The sequence below is a fragment of the Vanellus vanellus genome, assembly GCF_965231255.1.
Source record: "Vanellus vanellus genome assembly, chromosome: 1".
Taxonomy (NCBI): Eukaryota; Metazoa; Chordata; class Aves; order Charadriiformes; family Charadriidae; genus Vanellus; species Vanellus vanellus.
This window is the reverse complement of record NC_138905.1, coordinates 71,694,045-71,711,584: the sequence shown is the minus strand read 5'-3', so window position 1 is coordinate 71,711,584 and position 17,540 is coordinate 71,694,045. Positions and strand designations below refer to the sequence as shown.

At 40.1% G+C, this 17,540-nt stretch overlaps 1 protein-coding gene across 1 annotated transcript in view; it reads left to right on the top strand.

The window, feature by feature from the left end:
- The window catches only part of LMO3 (LIM domain only 3), a gene marked incomplete at both ends in the record, with an annotated part of 55,893 nt that overhangs the window by 7,718 nt on the left and 30,635 nt on the right, over window positions 1-17,540 (top strand). The window lies entirely within an intron of this gene.

The window sequence follows — 17,540 nt, the reverse complement described above, 5'->3', positions numbered from 1 at the left end:
AGCACCAGGCCAGTTATCAGCAGATTGTGAATAAATAGGGCTACTTTGCAGGAGCCAAGTTTAATGGGGAAGTTTAGTCTCCCTAGGCTCTCAATAGTAAATAGAGAGAAAAGGCTCCTCTGGGGTGATTCAGAGCACCTATTTCCTATAGGAGCACCCTTCCTCCGTTCCCTGTAGAGGGGGCCTAATGAGACTAGCTGCTCCAGGCTAACGTGAACTTCTGGGAATATTTCCCCTGCCCCTGTAGTGAAGCCTTTTCCTTTTAAAGGGACATTCAAGTCAGTAATACACTGGGGAAAAATTAAAAGTCTCTTTGAACGCCTTAACTTACAAGTTCAGTTTAAGCGCAGGTACCAAATAGGAGGTTCCCGCGCACTGATCGGTTCCCAGGATGTACAGCATGGGTAGGATGGAACAGGAATCACAACTAAAGCATTATTAACAACTGTTGGTACTCTGGCTCTCCGTATTACAACCTGTTTTTTCCTAGAGTGGAACAAAAACCTTTGCAGACGCGTTGTGCGTGTGTTGAGCTGGGGCTGCAAGGCTGATCAGGGTTCTTCAGGTGTGGGCTTGGACTACTTATTGGGAAAAGTGCTCTCCTACTCATTAAAACTCTGAACTGAACACAAGAGAGAGTGCTGGGAATTTAGCGTACAGTCTGCATCTTAAAGCTATTGTGTTAAAGCTGCCAAAGAAGCAGGTAACAAAACCTTACTTCTAAAAACCGGCAGGGAACTGTTTGAATAGAAGGGAATTGCTGTACACGAACCGAGGTCGCTTGTGATCTTAAAGCGTGTGTCTATAGAGATGGGTCGGAACAGCTTCTGGGGGGAAGGTAACACTTACCCTAATTTTTTAAACCCATTTTAAGAATATTTCTACAACAACAAATGCCTGCAGGAGCGAGAAAACTCTGCTATGGCTCCTTGATCCGAGTTCCGAATTTACTGGAGACTTTGAACTTACTGAATTTCCCAAGTGCTAGTGCAGCAGATCCAATGTTTTAAAATCAAAATCAAAAGTGATTTAGTAGTAGAGAGATGAGCAAAGCATTTCCCCAGCAGAGATGCACGCACACACTGCTGCTCTCTGGTCTAACAGGAGTAAATACCTTGCTAACAGATGGTTAAAATTCACGCAAAGTGGTTCAGAGAAAGGAGACTGTATTTTTTTTTTATCTGTCGTGACCACATTCAAACCTGGTGTTTCAGTTATTTGTTCATATACAATATTTCACACCAGTGAAAACGGCATACATGAGAAATTCTATAATCAATTTTAAGATGTTTCTGACTTTTGTCTCCGGGTTTATCAAGTCCTAATGAAACTGTATTATCATGAGCCTTTTTTTAGCGTTTCTTGTGAGTGCATAGATTTAAACTTGGTATTTACACTAAACTTCAAACCGATGCACTTAAGGTAATTGCAGATAGTCATTTGCCTCATTGCATCTTATCTACTTAGTTATGCAGTGAACCTATAAAAGTGATCTTTTTAATGCTAATGTAGAAACTAGTTAAATGTTCTCTAGCTTTGTAGTCAAATAAGCTTTCATATTTAGCAACCCACTTGATATGAATTTAAAGAACAAATTACTTTGTACTAGTGATCAGATTAGAGTTCGATTACAGATTCAAACTATCGTCTTAATATTTTTTTTTTCTTTTTAACCATAAAGGGAGTCTTTGCTACATATAAAACTGTTCTCGCTTCCTATTAATTTATGTGGTGCCCTCTAGAGGATATGTGGCTTGCACGATACTATAAAGAGTAAAACTGCTTATTAACTTGTCTCTCTGTGTTCATTATGTCTTTCAATAAGACAGCCATTCTACAGATGCTATAAGCAATAATGTAGCCAGTTTGGGTGCTTTAACATTCATCGTTAAATTTGCAAACTGTGTGATTGTGTCTTTGGCTATTTGCAAAGATACTTCCAGCATCTCTCATTTAGAGATGCCTGCCAAAAAACTAAACACTCCCTCGGCCCTGTTACATGGTCTCGTTCCCCATTTGAGCCCTGAGATACCCACTTCGAGCTTTTTATAAATAATCTGTATCTTCAGAACTTAAAACCTTGCTTTGCTTTAACTCTGTCCTTTGGTAAAATTAGTTAATTTTACTATATGAAAACCGTTTTCTCCGGGTTGGCGGGGTGGGGTGGGGGGTGAGGGGATGGAAGAAATCTTTAATGAGGTAATGAGCTTGGAAGATGCTTTGGGTGTGAGAGGCTTTACCCTGGAATCTGATTCATGTAAGTCACTCCGGTGGTTTCAGAGGTGGTGTATGACACCAAGGGTATTAGGGTGGCCGCAGCCGGAATGAACTCTGGTTTGTTAACGAGGATGAGAACTGACTTGAGTAAAGAAAGGACTCGATGTTAGAAATAACGCACTCGGTGAAAATGATATGCAGAGTATAATTCCCCTGCAGGCTTCTGTCTCCTGCTTATACACTCTTGGGTTAGAAAGTGAAGACTTAATTTAAGGAACTTAGGTTTACGCCAATATTTCAAGTCCATTTACAGTAAGTCAAATATGCAAGAAGTTTTTTTTTTTTTTTTCTTCTTCTTTTCTTTTTCCCTCCAGAGCTGTAAGGTGACATCTTAATGTATCAGCCTATCCTGCTCTGTCCTCTCTCCTGACTGGCAGCACGTCCATTTACAAGCACAATATTCCCTTTGAAATTTGTCATTACTGCCATTAATGACCAGTCGTTATGTTAACAGCCCTTGGGCTGTTAACATGTCAAACTGGTTGTTAACTGGAATGTTATTACTTATTTAAACCACAGGTACGAGTTGTGTGAACTGCGCTTTGGTTGTGTGCGTTCCGGGCTGTTTCTGCTCAAAACAATAGGGAAACAGCGGAGCGTTTGCCTTTGGGGTGCCAAGGGATTTGCTTTCTGTTCCATCTGCTCATTTGATTTCTGCCTATTTGTGAGGCCCTCCTACCCCTGGGCAGCCTCCGAATTTCAGGTGCAGCCGTGTGCAATCCCGTCTCTGAGATTTGTGTGCAAATGGGCAGCCGCGGATATTTCCAGATGCGGAGTAACGCCTGCCGCACGTTTGAGATTAATATCTGGCCCCTAAAAGTGTAAAATGAAAGACTTGACAATTACACGTAACTCAGTTGTATTAAATAACGAGCTTCCTCGGATGCAGCGAAAATATGAAAGTACAGCTGTGCTAAGCTAGTAGCAATGTAGGTCAATCACCCTTTTCACTTAGGTTTTTAACTACGCAAACCCCGCTGAGCGACCAATGACTACAAAGTGCTGTTTCATTCCTATTTAATTTTGGCAGCATTTTACTGAAGAGCAGGCATTCATGCAGCTAAATTATCTTCACCGTTTCTGGTTTTAACTCCAGCTCCATGACACTAAATGTTGGAGTGCATATCTCTTAGTAAACACAAAGAATATGGTTTCTGATATTTTTTTTTTTTTTTTCAAATCCGTCTCTTAACATGGAAATTGAATTAGAACTTTTATTGCTTTTTGCATAATTTCCCCAGCCAGGCAAACAGATCCTAGGAAAAGGATTATCAAAACTAATAGATTGGGGTGGAGGTTTTGCCCTTAAACACATCTAGAACCTGATTGGGGATGGGGAGGGTGGTGACACAAAAGTGACATCCCTCACCACTCAACCTTGGTATTGATTTCACTCATAAAGGTACTGCAGACTTTAAAAGTACCACAGAATAGCTATGAAGATGCGTAGATTCCTGAAGAAAGGAGCAGTTCGTGTTAGGGTGGTTTTGTTTTTTTTTCTTCCCCGCTTGCTGGTTCGAAGCCCTGAGACAAGCCAAGTTTTTAAAACACACATATATTGGATGAGGTCTTGTAAATAATGAGACGTGACTACAGAAAGTAAAGTGTTCAACCATAAGCATCGTAAAGATGCTGCCTCTGTAAAATATTTAGCTTGTGAAAGGGTGTAGACTGAAGAGAGGAGAGTTTAGGAAGCAGCCTTTTCCTGTACAACTGCTTGCACTCTAAAGGCAATTATTATTTAATTTTTTTTTTTTTTACGTAGGAGTACTTAGACTTAAAATGTCTTGTGGCCTGGTACTGATTAGCAGATCCTATTTCTCTCTCGTGTTGTGGAAAGTGCACATTAAGTATTGCGAACACCTAAGATATCAGCTCTCTTAAATGCGTGCGTAAATAGTCTATATGGATTTTTTCACTGGTCGTGGGTTATGAGGTGTTTTCAGAATGACACCTCAGTACGCTTCTTGCCCGGCTTGATTAAATAAGGTTAGATCTTTAAAAATTTAAGCACTCTGAGTTTCCAGGAGTATTGAGGTATTTACGGAAGTGAGGCTTAAGAGAGCCCCGTTTTCTTTGCTAAAGCTTTGCGGAACTGAACCCTTATTTATACACGAATATCCTTGTTGCGACACATTGAAGTATTCAAGGGAGCGCTAGGGAGTTTGTAGGAATAGGCCCTATAGATATTTTAAAATACGTATAAAAATGGTAGGTGTAACGGTCTGCTTGTACTAATTTTGCTGTGTATGCGAGATGAACGTTCTCCTAAACTTACGTTAATTGTATCATTTAGCATATCTTAAAAAAAATAAATAAGTACTCTCTCTCTCCCACTAATTGCCAAAGGTTTTGAGACCCTCAAAGCACCTTAACAGTTCTTGAAGGGATGAGGGTGTACTACAAGGAGAGTAATACACATATGCACAGTTAATCCACCCAACTTGCAAAGAAGAATGCTTTTGATTTAGTTACACTCTGACTAGTTTAGCTCGTTCTTATTTTAGTTCATCTGTGATAGCTTTTAATAAGAAACATTCAATTAAGCTGTTAAAATTGGTGTTTAAGTCATGTTGAAAGGCTGTAAAATGTGTGTACTCAAGTTTGACGCTCTTCAGTAGTTCCATGTGTTTCCCCATATCTGCTGGTATTTTTCTTCAGAGCTGCCAGATTTTTAATAATTGTGTTATTTTTAGTGGCTTAAAATACACAGTTTAATTTTCAAGAATGTGAGTGTTCCCTCTTATAAGGCTTCTCAAAAACCAGACGTTTCTCGTGTGTTGTCAAAATACCTCATTAATCCCCTGGAAACGTTCAAAGAATTTCAGGAGACTTTTCAGATGAAAGTGCAGTGCCTCTTAAAGCCTGTCCTACAGCTCTTCATTACCTTTCCACAGTAATGGTGTATTTTGATGGAAAATTATTTTACTACAAAGATTTTTGTCAATACATAGCAGTTCAATAGATCTTAATAAAAGCGGTGATGTTGGGGCAGCCTAGGTAGGTCTGCAGTGCCAGAGGATGGGATAACGTTCTTGGTTGAAAGCACAACAATTCTCTAGGTCTGCTTAGTGTTTTCTATAACCTTTTAAAAGAAATGCAACTTTTTTGATTTCTTCCTTGCTGATTTTTTTTCCTTAGAAGTGACTTTGTGACTAGTGTTTTTATGAAAGATGTTTAAAATAATACCCATGTTAAAATGATTTACTTCAGGACTAAATATTATCAACTATATTATGACATGTCATTTGACATCCAAGGTTTAATTGGAAACTTTCTGCAATTTTGGCCAGAAGCATATGTGAAACAACACATCTATTTATAATGTAGTAGAAGAATATTTAGCTCTTATTGCCTAGTACAGAGATGCCTTTTAAGAAGTTCTGATTTCTGCTACATCTCTTCCTTAAAAAAAAAAAAAAAAAAAAAAGGGAAAGTAAGAAAGTAATCGATTTGTTTGAAACTCTTTTTATGGATATTTTACTCAAAACTGAAAAACAACTCTCTACTATGTAATTAAAAAAACCCAACAGTTTCTTACTGACTCTTGTTACATTGTATTTGCTATATTGTTCAACTCTTCCAGTAATACAGAGCATACCTTCTTGATGTGTATGTTTGAATAATTTGTAAAAGCTTAGCTGTTTTTCCTAAATGCATAGTCATGAGCAAAGTGAAAACTTCAAATACTGCTTACCTGGAGATAGATAACTGAGACTTGGACATTGAAATGGACAACTTTGTTACACGCTTTCAGCTCTCTTGACTTTAGGAATAGCCTTTCTCTTTTAATTTCTGACTGAAGTTAAATATATATATTCATGGTGGATTTGGAAAACAAAATACACAGTATGGAACATTCAAGTGTTTTCTAAGTGAAATTGGTCTTAACTATTACTGTCCTTAAGAATCCATATTTTGGGTACATCTTACTAAATGCATTGGGGTTTTTTTGATGGCTTCCCAATGGATTCCATAGTATGATAATGGATGACCTTTTAAATAAATCTAAGTAATAGTCACAAGCTTTTTTTTTTTTTGTCTGATCAAACTATTCTTAAAATTTTGAAGTTTTTCAGACACAAGTATATGAAGCAATGCGTCTACATTGTCAAAAAGCTTTACATGTTTTACGCCTTCTTCGCTGTAAAATAATTCTGGTACTGTTGTTTCACACCTTCCTGAGGCTGCTTCTTGCATGTTCTGAATCAATTAGCCTTTGGCACTGGAGTCTCATTGTATGTGATTGGTATTTTTTAAAATGGCTACGGATATCAGTATTTTAAAAGAGAAAAGGCTGTTTAAGTAATTTCTAGAATGTGGTGCTTTTTTAGATGTATGTAGGAATCTACCAAGTTATTGTCCTCAAAAAGGATGGATGGAAGGGGTAGCTGTACCTGATCAGGCCAAAAAAAAAAAAAAAATCCATAATGGTGTAGAAATAACTAAAATTTGAATTTACAGGAACTGCTGGTTCTGCTTCTTTCGAATACCTTTAGAAAGGTATTAAAACAAAGAAACAAACCCCCTGAAACTTATCCTGGGTCAACAATTCACAAAAGTAGTATCAGATCTTGACCAAATACTAGTGAGAATGTAAATTGCTCAAACAACAGGGTAAGCAGTTCAGCCAAATTTGATCTTAAGCAAGCCATGTGTCAAAACGAAGCAATATATGGCTAGGATACCTTTCAAGCTCTCCATGCTCGTGTCCTCTCCGCACATCTGCTACGTATGATACTTATATATTTACGCGTATATTTATGCAGAAATCATGGTGGAATTCTACACCCCACGTTGTACGGGCACTCGCGACGTGGTGCCGTCTTCTCTAAAATCGGTGAAGACGGATCTTAAATGCATGCTAACAATTAAGCATCTCGATAGCCCCGTGGCAGTCGGTGAGGTTAGTTGCAGCCTTAATTTAAGCATGTGCTAAAACGTCATGATGGAGTGGCACTACAGCGAATTCACAGTTCAGTCCCTCTCTCAGCCTCCCATCGCTACCAGCAACTGGAGAGTATTTAGCACCTATTTTTCAAAGAGCACAACGGCCTCAATTATTAACTGCAAAATATTTTCCTTCGGGATTACTGCGAACCCTGTTTATCTATCTATTTTATAACACAACACAGCACAAGGGAACTTTGCAGTAGCAGAAAATCGCTACTTTTATGAAAGAGAAGAGCGTGTTCAGCTCTGGAACGATGTTCCTCGGGAAATTCTCCTGCAGGTCTTGAGTGAAGTGGCATTCTGCAGTACTGGAATTTAAGCTTTCCGTCTTGTCTTTTGCAAAAATGATAATGTCTTATATTGGCACATAGTGGATGAAAGTGAGAATTGCACAACATGCAAAGATAAAATTATATTTTGGGGGGGTGAGAGCAGAGAACAGCAGGGATTTTATTGTATCTTTTCTACGTTTAGGGGAGGTGAGAGTAAGTGAGAACGAGTCAAGTTAAAATTTTGATATACTATAAGTAGTGATACATTGCACTAATTAGAAAGACACTATACTACACAAGGTAGCAAATGTCCCCTTGCTCTTGTATCGCTGCTTTCATATCGCACCTTTGTTTTGAACAAAGCTTGAACCTTGGGAGTTTATGTAGAGGAGTTAGCACTTTTCTCTCTTGATACTAAAATGTGGAAAATGCTTGTGAATCAAACCTGATTTTTTGTTCAAGAGAAGATTGCAAGCCATAAATATCAGCATATGCAGTCGCAGGTTCTAGCCTAGTGAATAGTATTTATTATACTGTAACCCACATTGAACAGTATTATTGTTCTACCATGGGACAAAATAAATGTTATTTTCATTTTATTTTATAATGTTATTTCTTTGCAGATACTTAAAAAGAAATATGTATTAGAGAAAAGTTGATGCAAATACAGATTTAATAATTAACCCTCCCTTTTAAATACATCCACTCTAAGAAACAGAGGAATTTATTATTGCTGATCAACTTCTAAAGATAGTTCCAGTAACAATCACTGAACTTGGTTTTATCTTTTAGGTAAATTTTTAGGAAGCATTTCTAGGTAGTGATAGCTTAAGTGAGTTACTGGCTGCGGATTAGGGATGGTAGTAACAATTGCAATCACTGTGAATTATTGTCTTAGTTCTCATCTTCTGTCACTATGGTTGCTTCTATATAAATCTTGGTTTTTTGAAGTCAGGACTGTTGCTTTCAGAGCTCTTTCTCAAAATTTGCATTAAAAAATAAGGGGTTTAGAAAGTATAAAACTTAAAAATTCATCTTCCCTTAAAGATACAAATTGCATTACTCCGCTTTCTAATTTGTGTTAAACAAATTTTACACAGAATTCAGGAGTTTCTAGGATTTGAGCTTTGGGTGTACAAAAAAATCCCCAAAACTTTTCAAAGAAATCTTTATAAAGCTAGTGTGCCTGCCTTATACACAGCGTCAAGAAGGGGGAGGGCAGTCTCAATAAGGAGCTGTTCTCCACTAGTTTTTGTTGGCTTCCTTATTTAATTTGTAATCTGATACATTTAAGAACACGTTATACTAAACTAACATTAAACCTAATCCTATAAATGTATACTACATGCTTGACTTGATGTACCCTGAATAATCCTATTGAAAGCTATGGGGCCTATTAATTTGGAAACATGCCTTAGTAAAGCCAAATATTTAAAATTGGAATGGCTTTGCCTGCAAACCTATGTTGAATTGCTGGCTCCTTGGTTTTTGTGTGCTACGTAATGTACAGCGGTTACCCCTACTCGCAGCGCAACATCCCTCCCCGGTCCGGGAAAAGCTCAAACCCACGACTTTGCTCCTGGCCAGGCACCCTGCTGCCGTGTCTAGGATGTCAATCAAAGTTTTGACACCAGTAACAACCTTGCCCTGTTTCTCTCTGATGGAAAGGATTGTTATTTGTATGCTAATCCTATGTACCACCACCCCCAAGTCAAACTGCTGGCGGATGATTTAAGGGTCCAGCTCTAGACTTATCTCTATAACCTGTTGGCAGCTCACGGGCTCTGCTCTCCACAGTTTTCCTGGGTGACAGCGAGCGGTAGGAGGTGGGACAAAACTTTATGAAAAAGCCCTGGGATTTTGTGTTGATGTTTGTGAATCCTGGGTACTCCTTTCACTTTCTCTTCATGCTCCAAAATTGTGCTAATGAACCTGTCCTGTGTACTTAGCAGCTTCGGGCTTCTAGAAGGATGTGCTCATTTTTATTAAGATATTAGATTCGTGCATTTTTATGCTCCGTATAGTATTAAAAAAAAAAATAAATCCGGCATGACATTGAATACTTATAACAGGGAGCACTAAAAAGTAAATTAAAATATATTCTTTCTGCTCAGAATTTCACTTATTAAAACGATCCTAAAACCTAGAGGAAATGCTGCAAACATTGCAGCAAATGTGCTGGTTTTAATGAGCCTGGCTGTAGTCTGAAGTTAGCCAAGAGCGCTTCCCCCAGCGCCTCCTTACCTAAATCGGTCATAATGCGGAGTGAACTGCTAGTAAAAAGAGTCAGCGAGCAAAACAAAGAGAAACGACTACTTCACAAGCACACAGCCAACGATGGGTGTCTTCTCTGCTCTTCTGACGCTCTTCATTATGGTCCCTGATGTGTCCCTGTCAGGGTCCCAATTACTCTCCCTCTCCAGATGCAGCACAGCCTGAGCATTTTCCTGCCATAGCCATAACGGCATTTTACTACTTCTCCCTATTCCTTGTGTCTTTTAAGGAGGTTCTCATCTGGTAACTATCGGTAAAATATACATATATATATATATATATTTTATAAGAGCACATCTGAAACGCGTAGGGTAGGAGGTAGCACCCATTGCAAGTCCTTTAACAATTTGGCAATGGAATAGTTTGAAGTTGAGCACAAGAAATACATCCTCTTCTTGCTATGGTAAGCAGATGATTGCCTTCATCCACTTCTTTTCCCTCCTTATACAAATATACCTCCTCCACTAAAAAATCCCTGAGGTTTACTTTGAATAAAAGCTAATATATATTTCCAAAATTTACTGTAATTTGTCAGATTATCAGTCTTGATAGGAATGTACTGTGTCTGAACAAATAATTCTGGAACCAGCCTATACTAGATAGTCTTACTGTTAATCACGTAGTCTGGCTATGTCGGCAGGTAAACAGTTTTCCTCGTGACCCGTTGAAAGTAATTTTTATCTATTTTATATGTGTGTGTGCACATAAAAATATGTGTAAGGTTGTTTTAGCAGACATACAACCACTGTGTAATTCTTTTTGTCTGATGCTTTCGTTTTAACCACCACAAATTCTTTCCTTCTGAAGTCCAGCTCTTTTTCCTCATAAACTGGTCCTTCTGGTTTTAAGGTGTGCTTTTTGGAAAAGTTAGTTCTTGCCACCAACTCCTACATGCCTCCTGTTTGGCTTATTTGTGTAATACTGACAATATTATATAAGTGGTATAGTGTTGCTTTTAGCAGAGTATCAAAAAGCTGCTATAGGGACAAGTATTCCTTTTTCACCACCACCACCACCCCCCCCCCCCAAAAAAAGGCAGAAATAAATATTTTTTTTTGAATGGGAAGGAAAAAAAATTTGAAAATGATTGCAGTCATATTTAGTTTCCCAGAAAATCTTGCCTGAGTGGAAAGATGTGATTTTTGTCAGTGTAAGCCTGGAAACCACTATCCCTGCAAGGCACTCGAGAACCAACCCTCTTACCTACCAGACTTTGGAGAACTGTTTTATGCATGCTTTTAAACACTCCTTTGAATCCTTAAGATCTAGCTGACCTCTTGTGGACCCAACTCTAACCTAGACCTAGCGTGCTTGTCTGTTGAGAAAAGGCATTGAAAAGCACAGTTCCGTAGCCTGTGTGCTATAATAGCTTCCAGCAGTGCCTTGCTTTCCAGATTAGGTGGTGACATCCAAAGATGGTATAGACCAGATATCACCAGTGTATTCACTGTCTGCCTTTTGGTTTGCCACAGGAGGAAAAAAAAAAAAAAAAAACCAAACTTAAGAACCCAACATACAACAGTTACTGCTAATTCAGCCTCACTGCAGTGTTGCGTGTTGAAGGCGCTACTGCTGATGGGTGAAGGACGCACGGCAAAGTTCTTGTGTCTGCCCCTGCTTCAGTGGCATGTGTCTGGTGACCACTGTAGTTCCTTCTTCCTTCTGCTGTGTACCAGGGGTAGAAGCAGGTACGGCTCTGGTTTTTATATGAAGAAGCCAGAGAAGCTAAAGGGTTAACGGCTGCACCTTTTTCTCCGCTTTCTCTGAAATCTCAGAATGCCAGAGATGACAGATACGTGACGCTGGTGTAGGCAACCGTCCTTCCTCATCAATAATATTTGGGGAGGAAAAATTATTAAATTGCAAATTTCAGAAAACTTGTCAAGAGAAGACAACATCAGTTGTCGTTAGATGGGACCCCTGTTTTCTGTTCCTAAAACTAAATGCAGTCACTAAGACAGCTGCATCTGGGCAGATCACTCTTCCGTAGATTTGCAGTCTTGCTGTCAGTTTTCCATCCTCCCTGTACTCGAAGGGAACACCAGCAAACTGGACAACTCTCCACTTTTTAGCGATTGGGAAAGAGTGACAGTTTGTGTGCTCCAAACTGAGCGGTTTTGCTGCAAGATTAATTCTGGAGATCCTCTGTCATTCTGGATGTGGGGATGTGTGAACAGAGGCTGCTCATCGCATGCAGAATTCTTGGTTAGGAAGAAATCCCTGTTGGGAGTAACCCAACGTTTCTCTGCGTTCTGCATCACTCTTGCCACCACCCTTCCTCCGGCCAAAAAAAAACCCCAAACAAAAAAAAAAAAAAAGAAGAAAAAAGTCCTATTGCATTCTACTAGCTCCTCCATGGTAAGGATAGGAAAAATATAACAGGCATTCACTAGAAAACAGATGAAAGCAGTGGAAGATAGCTAAATTATGGCAGCAGACGTTTGGCTCTGCCAGATTTAAAAGGTCGACACCAAAAGGCAGGCAGGGAAAAAAAGTTCCAGTAAAGGGGCAAGGAAGAATAAAGGCTTGAAGTCAAAGCATGTTGCTGTATTTGTCCCAGCATAAATGATGTCTAGTCACACACGTGATATTTGTATCAAATTTTTCTTCTCGTGGTTCTAAGTACATTGAGCGTGCTGTTGTTGCTTCCTTAACGCAATCTCCAAAGGTCAATCAAGTTAAAGAGTAAGGCTGATGAGATTAGACATTACTTTAAAAAATGACCCAAAAAAGTGTGTTTGGAGAGAGGCCTGAACGTTTCTCCAGTATAATTCTGTCTGGTTTACTCCAGGTTCCTGTATCTTTTCCTGGAAACACTGTGTGAACTGAACCGATCCGCTTTAGCTCCGAGTGTGCTTTCTCGTTCTCTGGTGATAGCCGAGGTATCTGCATGTTCTTGGGGAGAGATGAGCGAGGCTTCTGGGCACAGGACAAAAATCAAATGACACGTTTAAGTGCTTTTTTTAATGCTCCAGGGAGATTTTACTATCTGAATTGTGTGCAGTGAGCAGGGATTTTTCATTTCATACATCATTCACGACTTGCTGCAGTGATTCCAAAAAGTCACACAAGCTGAATCGCTGCTTGCACCAAAGCACAGAATTTTCAGTTTGTGAGTTTTAACGATGGATGTCGGAGCTTTATTAAGGCTTCACCCAAAATTTGCAGTGGGAAGATACAGCGTCAGGTGTTTCACAAAAGGAGTAATGCGTTTGAGAACACTGGAAGGTACACAGTAATGACTATGGCAAGGTCCAGCGTGGTTTTTCCTTTCCCTCCTCGTTCTCCCATTGCTATTAGCTTGATGCACAAGGAAGGAGAGCAGGTCCCCAGCTTTGCCTTTAGTCTACGTATTAAAGTCTTACGGTAGCACTAGCCGAGCACTTTGTTTTACGTTAGGCTGTTGCACTGATACAGAGCTGTGAGTAGACAAACTGAGAAGTTTGTCCCTGTTTTTGCCCCCGCGTGCATTTATTTAGGATTAGTCAACACGTTTTCCAGCGGTTGTGAAGTGTCTGTGATGATATACTAAAGGTGAGGTGATTTAAATCTAGTTTTATCAGCATTTTCCATCTGCTTTAGAGGCTTTGTAGCAAGTGCATGAATCTTTGATTGCTGTAGTAAAAAACAGTGGGTGGGGGCAAAACCTTTTCTAGCAATGTCACCTATGGATGCTGAAGTTGGACTGGCCTTCTGCGTCTGTCAACAGAGTTGAAGTGAATGGATACACGAGACTCTGGACAGATGGGTGAGCATCTTGTTTTACAGAGTTACATAGCAGTCACCGTCCGTGTGCCCACCGTGGGCTTTCTGGCTTTTTCTGTAGTCTCAAGAAATCAAGGAACCTAATTACCTGGCAGCCCTTACTGATCAACTCTGTGAGACAGAGTTGTCACTGATGCCCCAACATTCTGACATTGTGTTATTTCGAAATGAAGGGACGCAAATGGGTCAGATTATTACCTTTTTTTTGTTGTTGTTTTAAATGACGGAAGGGGCTGCCTTCCAGTTTTGAGAGACTCTTCCTGCACAGCCTAACACCCATGCTCCAAAAGTGGGCTACGCAGAAGGAGGTAAGCCTTCTGCAGGAGGTGGGCCACCCGTCCCCTGTTCGAGGAGGTGCTCTTTCAAGGCAAAGGGGGAAGCTGGATGCAGTCTCAGCAACCCCTGGTAGGATCACCTTGTATAAATAAACTGGTTTTTTTGGTTTTGTTTTCGTTTTGTTTTTTTTTTGTGCAGAGAGCAGAGCAGCTAAATGCTCCCCCTCATATTGTGAGGGGATGGGAGAAGTCAGGCTGCAGAGCTGACAGGTAATAGTCGTGACGGGCAAAGACAAGCTCTGCACCTGGAAGGTGCCGGGCAGTAGCTCTCTGAGCAACGTTGGTTGATGTGGCAGTGCACCAGATTCTCCTTCGGCCTCTGCAAGTGCTTTTTTTCCGATGGTCTCTTGTAGCCCTGTACTGTTCTGCTCCGTGTCCTTTCTGTTCATTCCCAGCCGAGGTTTTTCCAGTTATATGGCTCCCTTCTGTCAGGGTGAGGGAAGCTCCCCAGAGAGGTTCTACTGGAGGCTAGACAAACTATTCAGGAAACAGTTAAAAAGCCAGCAATTGTGATCCCGACCAGTGCCAAAGTTTCAACCTAAGATTCTTGAAGTTATTTTTGTACCCTTACAGCCCTGCGCTGCTTCAGCTGCCAGAGGAGCTCAGCATCATGTTGACAGGTCTATCCAGAACATCTGCTGTGAGCCCTCCTTTGGTTCTGCCAAAGCAGAATTTGTAGGATGGGTCCTTGGAAGGGAGTTTATGGTCGCGTTCCCCCATTCTCACGGCAATTCCTCCTCGGTTGGATGCAGGGCCTGCAGAGCCCATTTATCCTGTTCCAGCCCCTTCATCTGGCACTCGGCACCTACAGGAGGGCAGGAATCGGAAAACAGGCTTTGTTATGACAGAGATCTCCAGATCTTGTAGCAGATGTTGCTGGTGAGAAGCAATTTTGTTCCAGCCAAACCTTCTTCAGCTCTGCTGAGGAGATGCATAGAGAATCTCATAAGGCTACAGGCTTTGGCAAGGAAGCTCAGCGTTTACCAATGCCAGCTACTCTCTATATTTCTTTTTGAAGGCTGTGTAGAGCGAATGATCTCTTCTCTGTCTCTGCGAAACAGCTGTAAATTTCTCTTCCTTTAAAACCCCCACCCATTAAACAACCCTGACAACAGCCAACAGTTATCAGATGCAAAATGAACTATGTGCCTGGGATAGAGAGTTGTGTATCTGCCTCTCCTGATCGATCCGCTGGACGTCTCGTATGCCAGCCCTTTAATTTAAAATATTCCCGGGAAGTAGAAATCCCTGGTAATTTCCGTAACGACCTTTTAAGAAGTCTCATCACCTTTTAAAAAGATATTTGCTTCCCCTTTTCTCTCTGTCCCTCCCCAGCTCCATCCGTTGTTTGCTTTAACCTTATCCTCTGTATACAGACTGCTGCTTTACCTTGCGCTGCAGTCTTCTCTGCTTTGGGTCCAGAAGATCTAACCAAGATATTTTCAGCTTACTTTAAATGAGTGTTTGTGATAATCCCTTTCCAATAATTCTGAGGAGCTAAAAAGCTTTTCCTCGTTTTGAAGGAGGAAGTTTTGCCTTAAATTTGGACCTGGGACTGCATTATTTCTGTGTTGCTGCCCAAGGTGTCTGTTCCCGTGAGGCTGAGAAAATGTCCCGTTCTGGTTTTTTTTTTTTGTAGTAGAGACAACTAAGGTCTCGGGAGCGATTTGGCTACCACAGAAGATATTTTTGTGGAGCGGCGAATTTACCCAAACTCTCTAAAAAATTAAATCAATCCTGCTTGTTTTCTTTTCTGACCAAGTTGATTATATCCCAAAGGGGAAAAAAAGTCATATTTAAAGGAGCAATTAACAAGTAAATAATGCATCGCTTTTGCATCTGAGTAATTTTGTATACTTTGATGATTTTTATTCTCGTGAATGATTCTCTGCACTTTACCCATTTGTGGTGCTTGTAGTTTAGGGTGCTGCATGAAAGTCATGTTCGAGTTCAGCAAAGCCGATGAGGTTTCTGCAAGCGCTCCACGCTCCTGCTGATTTTTGAAATCGGAGGAGAATTTTGCCAGTGTCGGGCTGGTTGTACATCCACTCCCAACCTACCGATTCAAAAAGAGAGATGTTGACCCGGCTGCAGATGGCTCGCATGAGGTCGTATACACCCACATAACGTATGGCAAAGATGTCCCCGAAGAGAGTTTCTCAGGGGTGGGCCCTCGCAGCTAAAGGGCACTTCATGTGCATCAGCAACAGAAAACTTGGTTTTCCAAGTAACTAGGAGTACAATAGTCTGATTAACTATTGAACTGCAGCCCCTATGTAAATTCACTGTGAATTTTGGAACCGCTGCCATTGCAGCCCTCGTACTGTGAAATTGCAGGGTTGGGTGCTTTCCACACAGAAAAATTGCCATTTTTCTCCTCTTGCCAGGACCCTATTATTTTAAGTGCAAAATGTCTTTATTTTATAAAGTTCTTCTTCCTGCTTGTTTTGGGGAGACTGGGCTTGTTTTAAGGGAAAAAAAAAAAATAAAATGGTTACAAGATTGTTAGTTAAGCAGCTCAGTGAAATGCTTGTTATTTTGTTTTTACTATTAAAATATCCCCTAATCCACCTTGCTGGGTTTCTACCGTTCTTGTAATATTCAATCAAGCCCTTGTTTTGTGAGAAATGTGACAATGCATTGTTGGCACTTTACAAACCTACAGCCCTCGGCAATAGTTAATGAGAGGCAGGGTTTTTTTCCCCGTGCAGGACACAATGAAATTTTAGACAGATGAATGCTAAGAGAACCCTATGTACCAAAGGCAATGTTTACTGCATGTAATACATATCATTGTTTGTCTCCTGTAGTGAAAAATACTTGTGTCATGCTGTTAAAATGTACTCCTGACAGAACAGAGCTTGCTATTATAGGGTCCATTGCTTAAAAAAATGATATACTGACAGAAATACAATTTAAGAAAATTTAACACCAAGGGTAGTCGACCATGTAGGCTACTATTAAGGGGCCAAAACTCAAGGCCATGGTTTTATTAAAAAAGAGAGAGAGAGTTTATTCACTAGTAGTAGGTAAAGTTTAAAAAAAAAGGGGGGGGGGAGAAAAAGAAAAAAAAAACCAAACTTGCATCCCTTGGTCTCTAGTGTGTAAAAAAAATTAATAAAAGCAACAGTTCAATAAGATTTTATTGCAGAAATGTTTAAGTGAAACATTTTAGGAATGCTTCGGATTTTTAAACAGTTAGTTATGCTGTGGAGCGCTGTAGCACTACAGCGCATAACAAATTGTTGCTTTCGGATGCAAGGCACGCCCAGTGCTTTTCATAAAATGAATAGTGAGACCTGGTTAATTTGAATCAGTTTGTGGTTTCCTCCATATTTTTCTTGGGTTTTAGAAGCATATTGAGATTAACAGTTAACTGATGGGAGCAAATACGGTATTGTATTTGGCTGGCTAACCTTGTGCAGTTAAATCGTCAGATGTTTGCTTTAAGTTAACAGCGGTCAAATTATTAGTCACTAATTTTGATCTAGAATTTATTTGCTCTTTCTCGTTTCTTCATTGCAAATTTCTAATTGCGAATTGCTAATTCAGGATGTGCGTCAGTCTGTGGGGCGCCGACAAGCCATTTTTTTGGGTCTGCCTCGTGCGATTAATTACTAAAATTACAACTTCTGTTCCTTGGTGAAGAAGCTTTAACTTCTCA